The sequence below is a fragment of the Hyla sarda genome, chromosome 9 (genome assembly GCF_029499605.1).
Source record: "Hyla sarda isolate aHylSar1 chromosome 9, aHylSar1.hap1, whole genome shotgun sequence".
NCBI lineage: Eukaryota > Metazoa > Chordata > Amphibia > Anura > Hylidae > Hyla > Hyla sarda.
Window position 1 is genome coordinate 97750230 of NC_079197.1, and position 12274 is coordinate 97762503.

A 12274-nucleotide genomic window follows, 5' to 3' on the forward strand; every position below is an offset into this window, starting at 1 on the left:
TTAAGGACCATGGGTTTTTCTGTTTTTGCACTTTAATTTTTTCCTCACATTTAAAAAATCATAATCCTTTCAATTTTGCACCTAAAAATCCATATGATGGCTTATTTTTTGCACCGCCAATTTTACTTTGCAGCAACATCAGTCATTTCACCCAAAAATCGACGGCGAAATGGGAAAAAAAATCATTGTATGAGGAAATTGAAGAAAAAACGCCATTTTATAATTTTGGGGGCTTAAGTTTCTAGGCAGTAAATTTTTCAGTAAAAATGACACCTAATCTTTATTCTGTAGGTCTATATGATTAAAATGATACCCTACTTATATAGTTTTGATTTAGTCGTACTTCTGGAAAAAATCATAACTACATGCAGGAGGAAAATGTATACATTTAAAATTGTCATCTTCTGACCCCTATAACTTTTCAATTTTTCTGCGTATGGGGCGGTATGAGTGCTAATTTTTGGCGCCATTATCTGAAGTTTTTATTGTTACCATTTATGTATTGAACAGACTTTTTGATCACTTTTTATACATTTTTTCATGATATAAAAAGTGACCAAAAATACGCTATTTTGTACTTTGGAATTTTTTTTTTGCATGTATGCCATTGACCCTGCGGTTTAACCTGTTGGGGACGAAGGGCGCGGGGACCGGGGTGACTGCTGATATTGATCAGCAGGCACCCCACGCAAATGCCCAGGGGGGTCCTCAGACCCTCCCATGTCAGCGATCAGCGCAAATCACAAGTGAATTCACACTTGCGATTTGCGGCTATTCCGGGTCATATGGGTCTATGGTGACCCGAAAAATAGGGGGGATCGCGGTTATCCAAGACACAGATGATCCCCCCGAAGGGATAGGAGTGAGGTGGCAGGGGTGCCACCCCTCCTATCCCTGCTACTGGGCGTCTAGAAGCGACATACAATAGCAGGGGGAGGGGGTAACTTTCGTTTTCCCCGTTCTGCCCACCCACAATAGGCAAGGCAGAATGGGGAAACCGAAGGGGACCGGCGACGAAGTCCACTTACCCTGCGGGTGAGGCTGCGCGCGACGATCGGTGTCAGAGATTGTCGGGTGGCTGGCTCCCTGGATCCGACGGAAGCCGGTAAGTTGCCTAGCAACATCTAGAGGGCTACAGTTTGAGACCACTATACAATGGTCTCTACACTGTTGCCCTCCAGATGTTGCAAAACTACAACTCCCAGCATGCCCAGGCAAGCTGTCATGCTGGGATTTGTAGTTTTGCAACAGCTGGAGGGCTACAGTTTGGATATCACTGTGCAGTGAACTGTGGCCCTCTAGATCTTGTCAAAACTACAACTCCCAGCATGCCCACATAGCAGTTTGCTGTCTGGGCATGCTGGTATTTGTAGTTTTGCAACATCTGGAGGTCCACAGTTGGGAGATCACTGTGCAATGGTCTCTAAACTGTAGCCCTCCAGATGTTGCAAAACTGCAGATCCCAGCATGCCCAAACAGCTGTCTCGGCATGTTGGGAGTTGTAGTTGCGTACCTCCAGCTGTTGCATAACTACATCTCCCAGCATGCACTTCGACGATCAGTACATGCTGGGAGTTGTAATTTTGCAATAGCTGGAGGGACGCTGGTTGGAAAATACTAAGTTAAGTAACAGAACCTAACTGAAGGTTTTCCATCCAGTGTGCCTCCAGCTGTTGCAAAAGTACAACTCCCAGCATGCACGGTCTGTCTGTGCATGCTGGGAGTTGTAGTTTTGAAACAGCTGGAGGTTTGCCACCCCATGTGAATGTACAGGGTACATTCACACGGGCAGGTTTACAGTAAGTTTCCTGCTTCAAGCATGAGCTGCGGCAAATTTTTGCGGCAGCTCAAACTCGTAGTGGTAAGCTCACTGTAAACCTTTGCCAGTGCGAACATACCCTAAAAACACTACACTAACACATAATAAAGGGTAAAACACAACATATACACCCCTTACACTTTCCCCCTCCCCCCCCCCAATAAAAATGAAAAACGTATTGTACAGCAGTGTTTCCAAAACGGAGCCTCCAGCTGTTGCAAAACAACAACTCCCAGCATTTTCCGACAGCCACTGACTGTCCAGGCATGCTGGGAGTTTAGCAACAGCTGGAGGCACCCTGTTTGGGAATCACTGGCATAGAATACCCCTATGTCCACCCCTATGCAATCCCTAATTTAGTCCTCAAATGAGCAGGGAGCTCTCTCACTTCGGAGCCCTGTCGTATTTCAAGGAAACAGTTTAGTGCCACATATGGGGTATTTCCGTATTCAGGAGAAATCGCACTACAAATTTTGGGGGACTTTTTCTCCTTTTACCAAATTTTCATTAAAGTTGAATGGGAAAATGAAAAAAAAATTCACAAAAATGCTGGTGTTACCCTAAATTTTTCATTTTCACAAGGGAAAATAGGGAAAAAAGACCCCCAAAATTTGTAACCACATTTCTTCTGAGTATATATATACCCCATATGTGAATGTAAAGTGCTCTACGGGCGAACTACAATGCTACAATGCTATTGGGCTTTTGGAGAGAAAATTTGTCCGGAATTGAAGGCCACATGTGTTTACAAAGCCCCCATAGTGCCAGAACAAGGAACCTCCCCCACATGTGACCCAATTTTAGAAACTACACCCCTGACAGAATGTCATAAGGGGTACAATGAGCATTTACGCCCCACGGGTGTCTGACAGATTTTTGGAACAGTGGTCCGTGAAAATGAAAAATTTTATTTTACGTTTGCACAGCCCACTGTTCCAAAGATCTGTCAAACGCCAGTAGGGTGTAAATGCTCACTGTACCCCTTATTACATTCCGTGAGGTGTGTAGTTTCCAAAATGGGGTCACATGTGAGGGGGGGGATCCACTGTTCTGGCACCACGGGGGGCTTTGTAAATGCACATGGCCACGACTTCCATTCCAAACAAATTCTCTCTCTAAAAGCTCAATGGCGCTCCTTCTCTTCTGAGCATTGTAGTGCGCTTGCAATGCACTTGACATCCACACATGGGGTATTTCCATACTCAGAAGAAATGGGGTTACAAATTTTGGGGGGCATTTACTCCTATTACCCCTTGTAAAAAAGTAAAATTTGGGGGAAAACCAGCATTTTAGTGAAACATTTTTATTTTTTTTTTTTGCTGTCCTGGCACCATAGGGGCTTCCTAAATGTGAGATGCACCGCAAAAACCATTTCAGAAAAACTCACTCTCCAAAATCCCATTGTCGCTCCTTCCCTTCTGAGCCTTCTACTGTGCCCACCGAATACTTAACATACACATATGAGGTATTTCCTTACTCGAGAGAAATTGGGTTACACATTTCGCGAGGATTTTTCTTCTTTTACCCCTTGTAAAAATTCAAAAACTGGGTCTACAAGAACATGCGAGTGTAAAAAAATGAAGATTTTGAATTTTCTTCAATTTGCAGCTATTCCTGTTAAACACCTAAAGGGTTAACACACTTACTGAATGTAATTTTGAATACTTTGAGGGGTGCAGTTTTTATAATGGGGTAATTTATGGGGTATTTCTAATATGAAGACCCTTCAAATCCACTTCAAACCTGAACTGGTCCTTGAAAAATACAGATTTTGAAAATTTTATGAAAAATTGGAAAATTGCTGCTATATTTTGAAGCCCTCTGATGTCTTCCAAAAGTAAAAACATGTTAACTTTATGATTCCAATATAAAGTAGACATATTGTATATGTGAATCAATATATAATTTATTTGGAATGTCTATTTTCCTTACAAGCAGAGAGCTTCAAAGTTCGAAAAAATGCAAATTTTCTAATTTTTCATAAAATTTTAGAATTTTTCACCAAGAAATTATGCAAGTATCGACAAATATTTACCACTACCATAAAGTAGAATATGTCACGAAAAAACTATCTCTGAATCAAATTTATAAGCAAAAGCATCCCAGAGTTATTACTGCTTAAAGTGACAGTGGTCAGATTTGCAAAAAATGCTCCCGTCCTTAGGGTCATAATGGACTCTGTCCCCAAGGGGTTAATTAATTATATTTACATGTTTTGTTTTTTAAAATGGGAAAAGGGGGGTGATTTGGGCTTTTATTAGGGAAAGTGTTAAATAACATTTATTAACTTTTTTTTTTACACTTTTTTTTTCCAATGTTATAGCCCCCATAGGGGGGCCATAACATTGCATACACTGATTGCCAGCACTGTTCACTGCAAAGCCATAGTTTTGCATTGATCAGTGTTATTGGTGGTCAATTGCTCAAGCCTGAATCTCAGGCTTGGAGCAATCAATCGCCGATCGGAAGCGCCGGAGGAAGGTGAGTGACCCTCCGCTCGCATCCTAGCTGATTGGGACACCGCATTTTCACTGCGGTGGTCACAATCAGCCACACTGAGCAGCCAGGAAGATTTTACTTTCGTTTTAGACGCGGCGTTCAACTTTGAACGCCGCATCTAAAGGGTTAATTGCCTGCAGCACCGCGATCACTGCCGCACGCTATTAGCCCCGGGTCCCTGCTCCAGTTCCATGCCAGGACCGACCCGATATGACTCGCAGTGACCGCGTGTTATATCGTGGGAGCCGGCCACGGACGTAAATATATGTCCGTGGTCATTAAGGGCTTAAAAATACTTATTTTTAGCTGTGTCCCAGATTCCAAAATTCTTTTATAATCAGAAAATGTCAGAATACCACCTGACATTCAAAATAAGAAAATGATGCATACATTCTCTGAAGAAAAGGATCCTTCATTAGATGACAATATGAGTATTGTGTGTTCCAGTGACATTAGCTCATCGGAGGAACAGGAAAACATGATACAACTTAATTCTGCAACTGAAGAACCACAACAAAGAATGAATGACTTAAAGCCTACTGGAACTGAGGAACTTCAAAATGGTAAATCTACCACCTGGGATAGTCAATCAATTCCAACAGCCGGTGGTAAGTATCCACAGTTCCCTGTTTCTGCTAGTCCTTGGCAATATTTATTTTATTACTGGTATCAACATGGCAATAATGCTGGGAGAGTAACTCAAGGATACACCCATGTTTGCTACAATACACAGTCAATATTTGTAGACCATATAGTGGCTGAATGACACAGCCTGGAGGTGCCTGAAGCATGAGGAGACCATATAGTGTATGAATGGCACAGCCTGGAGTTGGCAGCAGCATGAGTAGACACTAGGGCTTCACAAATGCTAAGATTTAAAGATGAATTTTAAATTTAAAGATGAAATTTAAATTGAAGATTTAGGGTAGCTAGTGTTATCATAAACATTGTTTAGCCCAGCAGCATCAGTAAACCACATATTGGCTGAATGACACAGCCTGGAGTTGGCTGAAGCATGATGAGACCATATAGTGTCTGAATGGCACAGCATGGAGTTGGCTGAAGCATTAAGAGAGACCATATAGTGTCTGAATGGCAAAGCCTGGAGTTGGCTGAAGCATGAGGAGACCATATAGTTGCTGAATGACACAGCCTGGAGCTGGAAGCAGCATGAGGAGACACTAGGGCTTCACAATCCCTAAGATTAAAAGATGAATTTTGAAATTTGAATTGAAGATTTAGGGTAGCTAGTTCTACCATAAAAAATGTTTAGGCCCAGGCCCAGCAGCATCAGTAAACCATATATTGTCTGAATGACACAGCCTGGAGTTGGCTGAAGCATGAGGAGACCATATAGTGTCTGAATGGCACAGCGTGGAGTTGGCTGAAGCATGAGGAGACCATTGAAATTCAAGATATTGAAATTGAGGATTTTGAAATTGAAATTTTAACTCCTAAATTTTAGTGTCCCGGGCCCCGGCGGACCAAATCTAACAAGGAGTTACATGTCACATGGCAGCACAATGACAGAGCCTGGAGATGGCATCAGTATGAGGAGACCATATAGTGGCTGAATGGCACAGCCTGGAGTTGGCTGAAGCATGAGAAGAGACCATATAGTGGCTGCTGAATGACAGCCTGGAGTTTGTGACAGCATGGGGAGACCATGTAGTGGCTGAATGGCACAGCCTGGAGGTGGCTGAAGCATGAGGAGACCGTATAATGGCTGAATGGCACAGCCTGGATTTTGTGGCAGCATGAAGAGACCATACAGTTGTTAGGATTCGGCAGGCTGGATGTGGATCCTCTGTGTCAGTGAGGGATTGGCGTGGACCGTACCGGTGGACCGGTTCTAAGTTGCTTCTGGTATTCACCAGAGCTCGCCGCAAAGCGGGATGGTCTTGCTGCGGCGGTAGCAACCAGGTCGTATCCACCGGTAATGGCTCACCTCGCTGACTGCTGAGAGTGGCGTGGGACAGGAGGACTAGACAGAGGCGAGGTCAGACGTAGCAGAAGGTCAAGGCATGCGGCAAAGGTTCGTAGTCAAGGGAAATGGCAGAAGGTCTGGTAACACTGGTAAGGCAATCACAGGAACGCTTTCACTAGGCACAAGGCAACAATATCCGGCAATGCTGGAAAGGGGAAGTGAGGTTATAAAGGCGTGGAGCAGGTGGGAGCTAATTACACTGATTGGGCCAGGCACCAATTAGTGGTGCACTGGCCCTTTAAATCTTAAAGAGCTGGCGCGCGCGCGCCCTAGAGAGCGGAGCCGCGCGCGCCAGGACGTGACAGCCGGGGACCGGGACAGGTAAGTAGATTGGGATGCGATCCGCGAGCGGGCACGTCCCGCTATGCGAATCGCATCCCCGCCGGCAGTGTCAGTGCAGCGCTCCCGGTCAGCGGGTCTGACCGGGCGCTGCAGAGAGGAGCAGGGACCCGGAGTGCTCGGCGTAACGATAGTGTCTGAATGGCACAGCCTGGAGTTGACTGAAGCATGAGAAGAGACCATATAGTGGCTGAATGGCACAGCCTGGATTTGGCTGAAGCATGAGGCGACCATATAATGTCTGAATGGCACAGCCTGGAGGTGGCTGAAGCATGAGGAGACCGTATAATGGCTGAATGGCACAGCCTGGATTTTGTGGCAGCATGAAGAGACCATATAGTGTCTGAATGGCACAGCCTGGAGTTGGCTGAAGCATGAGACGAGACCATATAGTGGCTGAATGGCACAGCCTGGAGTTGGCAGCAGATGAGACAATAGGACCTCACAATCTCTAAGAAGAAAAGATTAATTTTGAAATTTCCATTGAAGATGTATGGTACCTATTGCTATCATAAACATATATAGGTAATGTACTAGGCCCAGCAGCACTAAACGATGTAGTTGCTGAATGACACAAACTGAAGCTGGCTGAAGCATCAGTAAAACATATATTGGATGAATGGCACAGCCTGGAGTTGGCTGAATTATCTGTAAACTATATATTAGATGAATGGCACAGCCTGGAGTTGGCTGAAGCATGAGAAGAGACCATATAGCGGCCAAATGAGACTGCCTGGAGGTGGCGGCAGCAGCAGCATCAGGAGTCCTGAAAGTGACCTGGTGACAGAGTGGTGCGGTGGGTGGCAATACCAGTACCCGGTGACGAAGGTGAGGGAAAGAAGGTCTGATGCAGATGAATGTTTGTAACTGGGGAGCAGCGCCTTAAATCTGTTTGGCACTATCCATATTTGTGAAGTGTTGGTGTGGCACCATGGTCAATCTACTCTCATGCATCTGGCATTGGTGGTTGGAAATCCTGGCTGATCCATGCCTGATTCATCTTCACAGAGGTCAGTCTCTCCACATTTTTCTTGGACAAACGATTTCTCCTTGGGTTTACTATGGCCCCCGCCGTACTAAACACTCGCTCTGATGGCACACTACTGGCCAGACAGGACATCTTTTCCAGGGCAAACTCTGCTAGTTGTGGCCACAAATCAAGTATGGCTGCCCAGAAGTCCAGCGGATCTTCAAGGTGTGTTGGCATGGGCATGTCAAGGTATGCCACCACCTGCTGGTTCAGGTCCTGCTCCAGGTGTACCTGCTGTTGATGAGTTGCTTAACTATGCGGGTGAAGAAAGCTACTCATCAGAGACTGTAGACTCAGGCTGCTGCTGATGGAGCTGGTACTACTTCTGCCACCCCTCCCCAGCAGCCATGGTAGTGAAAGGTGAGAGCAGGGGGCCTCCCGATTCAGACCTGCGAGAGGATGGACGATGGCGCCGATAGGCATCGGCCAACTGACTACATAGGATGCCTTTGTAGTAGGTCACTTTATCCTCCCTCAGTGGGTGTAAAAAAGGCCCCTATTTTGTGGAGGTAGCGTGGGTCCAATAAGGTGGAGATCCAGAAGTCATCCTGCTGCCAAATGGTGACAATTCGGCTGTCGCTACGCAAGCAAGTGAGCATGCATCGTGCCTTTTGTGCAAGTGACTCAGAGGGACTCCCTGCCTCCAGCTCCACTGCATACTGCCACGGTGTGTCTGGGTCCTCTGTCTCGCGTTCCTCATAACCCTCTAGCTCCTCTGGCTGTTCCTGATCCTCCTCTCCTGTCAGATTGTTGCCCGTTTGGCATAACCTAAACTGCTCCACTGTGCCCCTCCCCCTCCTTTTCCAGTTCAGCCACCACAGGGCTCATGTGGCCATGATATGTAGTGGCCATGAGATGTAGGCGCCACATCTCAAGTGCCCTGACTAGCTATCATTTCCAACATGTGTTGTAAAAAATGAAGCAGTGGAATGACGTTGTTCATCCCATAATCCTGGTGACCTACTAAGAATGTGGCTTCCTCAAAGGGCCTAAGCAAACGGCAGGTGTCACGTATGAGCTGCCACTGGTTCACATTGAAATTACACAGGGGAGTACCCCTATCTGCTTGGATCATCAAGAAATCGGTGATGGCTTTTCTCTGTTTGTATAGTCGGTCCAACATATGGAGGGTGGAATTCCAATGTGTGGCAATGTCACAAATCAGACTATGTTGGGGGATAAGTTCTGACGCTGCAGCTTAAGGAGGGTATGTTTAGCGGTGTACGAGTGGCTGAAGTGCATTCAAGGTTTCCTTCCCATTGTGAGGATGTCATGCAAATGGGTGAAACACTTCAGGAACTGTTTCATAACCAGATTGAACACGTGTGCCATGCAGGGCGCATAGCTCAGCCTTCACAGTCGCAGCGCATGCAAGATGTTCTTGCCGTTGTCAGTCACCATGGTTCCCATTTCCAGTTTTCATGGAGTAAGCCATGCTCCGATTTCTTTATGAATGACTTTAAGCAGTTCCTCCCCTGTTTGACTCTTTTCACCAAGGCAACCCATGTGAACCGCCGTGCCCTGTACACATGGTATGCTGAAGGGCCACTGAGACTTGTCTGGGCAGTGGAGGCTGATGACACGGTAGAGGATGAGGAGGCGGAATAGCACACTGTGGCAGGACCAACTGCCTGAGAACGTGGAGGAGGAAGCGGCGTGACCTGTCCAAGTGGCTGTGCAGGAACCACATTCACCCAGTGAGCCGTAAAGGACATGTTTTGTCCCTGACCGTAGTTACAGTTCTAGACGTCGGCGCTGCCATGCACTTTGGTACACACTGACAGGCTCAAGGACTGGCCCACCTTCCCCTCCACAAAGTTGTTCTGGGCTGGTACTGCCTTCTTCGCAAAGAATTGACAGCTTGGCACTCTCCACCTCAGCTCGGCACAAGCCATCAGTTCTCTGAAAGGTGCAGAGATTACCACTTGAAAAGGGATGGACTGCAGCTTGGACAGGAGCACATTCAGCTTCTGCGCTATTGGATAATTGGGCGCATACTGTTGTTTCTTGGACAATGCTTCACCGATGGATTATTGGCGGAATGGCTGACTAAAAGTAGGAAGAGCAGGAGCATCTGAAGTGACAGAAGGAGGGTATGACAAATAGCTCCCTTCGGCTGAGGTGGTGGAGCCTTGACTGGCTGAAAGAGGGAGCAGTGTGCCACTGGGTGATACAGCAGGCTGGACCACTACATCTGAGCCACGGTCCTCCCAGGCCGCTTTATGTTGGCAAAGCATATGTTAACGCAGGGCCATGGTGCCAACATTGGGACCCTGGCCACGCTTCACCTTCTGCCGACAGATCTTGCATGTGGCTATGTGAACCTCCTTCTGATGATTGATGAAAAACTGCCACACCGCCGAGTAGCTGAATTTCCCACCAACAGTCTGCACTAATTGACTGCTACTGCCGCTGTCTCCATGAACCCCTGTTCCACTACCTCCCGGGAAGGTAGGCTGCCGCGAAGCAGGTGGTATCCCCCGGGCATGTTTGGCTCCAGAATTTCCACTTCTGCTACCATGCTGACTGCCAACCATGCTACCACCTTGCTGGCTCAGCTGCTGCCTCAAGGGCAACCTGCAACTCTCTTCTCCTGATGATGATGAAGCCCCTTCTGCACCCGGCTCCCAATTGCGATCGGCTTCATCATCATCAACAAGTGTCTGCACATCACTGATGTCCTCCTCAAGTTCCTCAACAGTGTCTGCTTCAGGACCCTGAACCCTGGCAACACCACCTCCCACGTCACTCTCCTCATCACTACTTGCCCGCCTAGTGGAGGAGGCGGCGGATGTCTCCTACACTTGTTTGCTGGGCAGTAGCTGCTTACTGTCCTCTATTAGATCGTCCTCAGTGAATAGTGGAGCTGAACCCACAGCATAAGATACTTCTGTAGGGGAGCGAACAGCATAGGACAGAGGCAATCGGAGGACTGGAACTGCTCCCGGGCCATGCCAACTGAGGGTTGTGTCTGAGGAACCCACCGACTGTTGACTGGGGGTATCAGATGTCACGTGTGATGAAGTGGATGACCGTGTTAACAAATCAATGGCGGCAGATGGGTTGCTGGTGGAGACACGACCACTTGCTGATACCGGGAGCTAAGGCCTCTCACTGCGACTCCTGCTGCCACTCGCCCCTAGTCTGCTGCGACCTCTGCCTGATGAATTTAGGCTTTTGCCACTCCTCTGTGCATGTCCTGGCACTTTTCTGCGTGACATACTTAGTGCGTATATGAGCGGAGTACAATACGCTTCCCGATGCTTAAAACAGTATTTGTCTAGAACAGCAGCAGTTGTGTTCTTTTGGCGGGACTTTCACAGAATCTAAGCCCTTGACAGATTAACAGGTTTAAAATAGTACACTACCTAGATGTAGGTATGTGGAATGCACTTATGAGGGCAGAAAAATGCACTACAGTACACTTAATAAACGTATTGGAGTAAAACACCAGCTGGTGATTACTTTTGGCTGTCCTTTCACAGTATGTAGGCCCTTGACAGATTAACAGGTACAAAATAGTACACTACTTAGATGTAGGCATGTGGTATGCACTTATGAGGGCAGAAAAATGCGGTACAGTATGCTTAAAAAAAACATATTTTAGTAAAACACCATCTGGTGATTACTTTTGCCTGGACTTTCACAGTATCTAGGCCCTTCACAGATATGTAGGTATGTGGTATGCACTTATGTGGGCAGAAAAATGCGGTACAGTACGCTTAAAAAAAACTATTTTAATAAAACACCAGCCGGTGATTACTTTTGCCTGGACTTTCACAGTATCTAGGCCCTTGACAGATTAACAGGTACAAAATAGTACACTACTTAGATGTACATATGTGGTATGCACTAATGAGGGCAGAAAAATGTGGTACAGTACGCTTAAAAAAAGTATTTTTGCACAACACCAGTAGAACACAACAGTGCTGCAGCACAAAAAAGCTGTGTACTTAACACAAAATTTCACTCTGTCAAAGACTATTAGGAATGGACTGCTGGGTATTATACCGTCTACAGACTAGTATAACCAGCAGATGATTTGTTGTGGAACAAATACACAGAAAAATTATTCCTGCTTACTCTGCTAAGGTTTATGAAGTTGAGACAGCTTGTTGAAATGTATGAGGCAACACACAGCTATCTGCCCCTCTCTGTAATACAGTGCTGAGGAAAGTAACTGGGAGGTTAACGGCTGCAGTAAAAATCCTTTTGAGTGAAAAAAAACACTGCTCTCTGTCCACCAGAACGCTGATGTGACTAGGATGTGAAACTCTCCTGGAATGAGCTTTTCTGTGTAACACACACAGCAATGTCTGTCCTATCTCTATGCAGTGTAATGAATTATATGATGAGCCGCAAAATGGCTGCCGAATATATAGGGCTGTGACATCACGGGTGACTGGCTGCTGATAGACTGCATCCAGCATGTGATTCAGGGTCATCCCGCCTACTTCACTTCCCGCCTTGCCTTCCCAGCATTCCTTGCCCCATGTACTGACATGTGGATCCACTATTTTAGATGTCCGGGAGCCTGGACGGCAGTAAATGGAGTTTAAAGAAGTGATTTGCGCAACAGAATCGCAATGCGATATTCGCA

General features: G+C 46.4%; 1 protein-coding gene across 2 annotated transcripts in view; it reads left to right on the forward strand.

Moving 5' to 3' along the window:
- Window positions 1–12274, forward strand: part of GAB3 (GRB2 associated binding protein 3) — a 266527-nt gene that overhangs the window by 14486 nt on the left and 239767 nt on the right. Inside the window, exon 2 of one of the 2 annotated variants that reach the window (XM_056539102.1) lies at window positions 4766–4926. The exons of the other annotated variant lie outside the window; for it this stretch is intronic. The gene's annotated coding sequence lies outside the window, so the exon portion shown is untranslated. The remainder of the gene's footprint in view (window positions 1–4765; window positions 4927–12274) is intronic. 2 annotated transcript variants of the gene reach the window in all.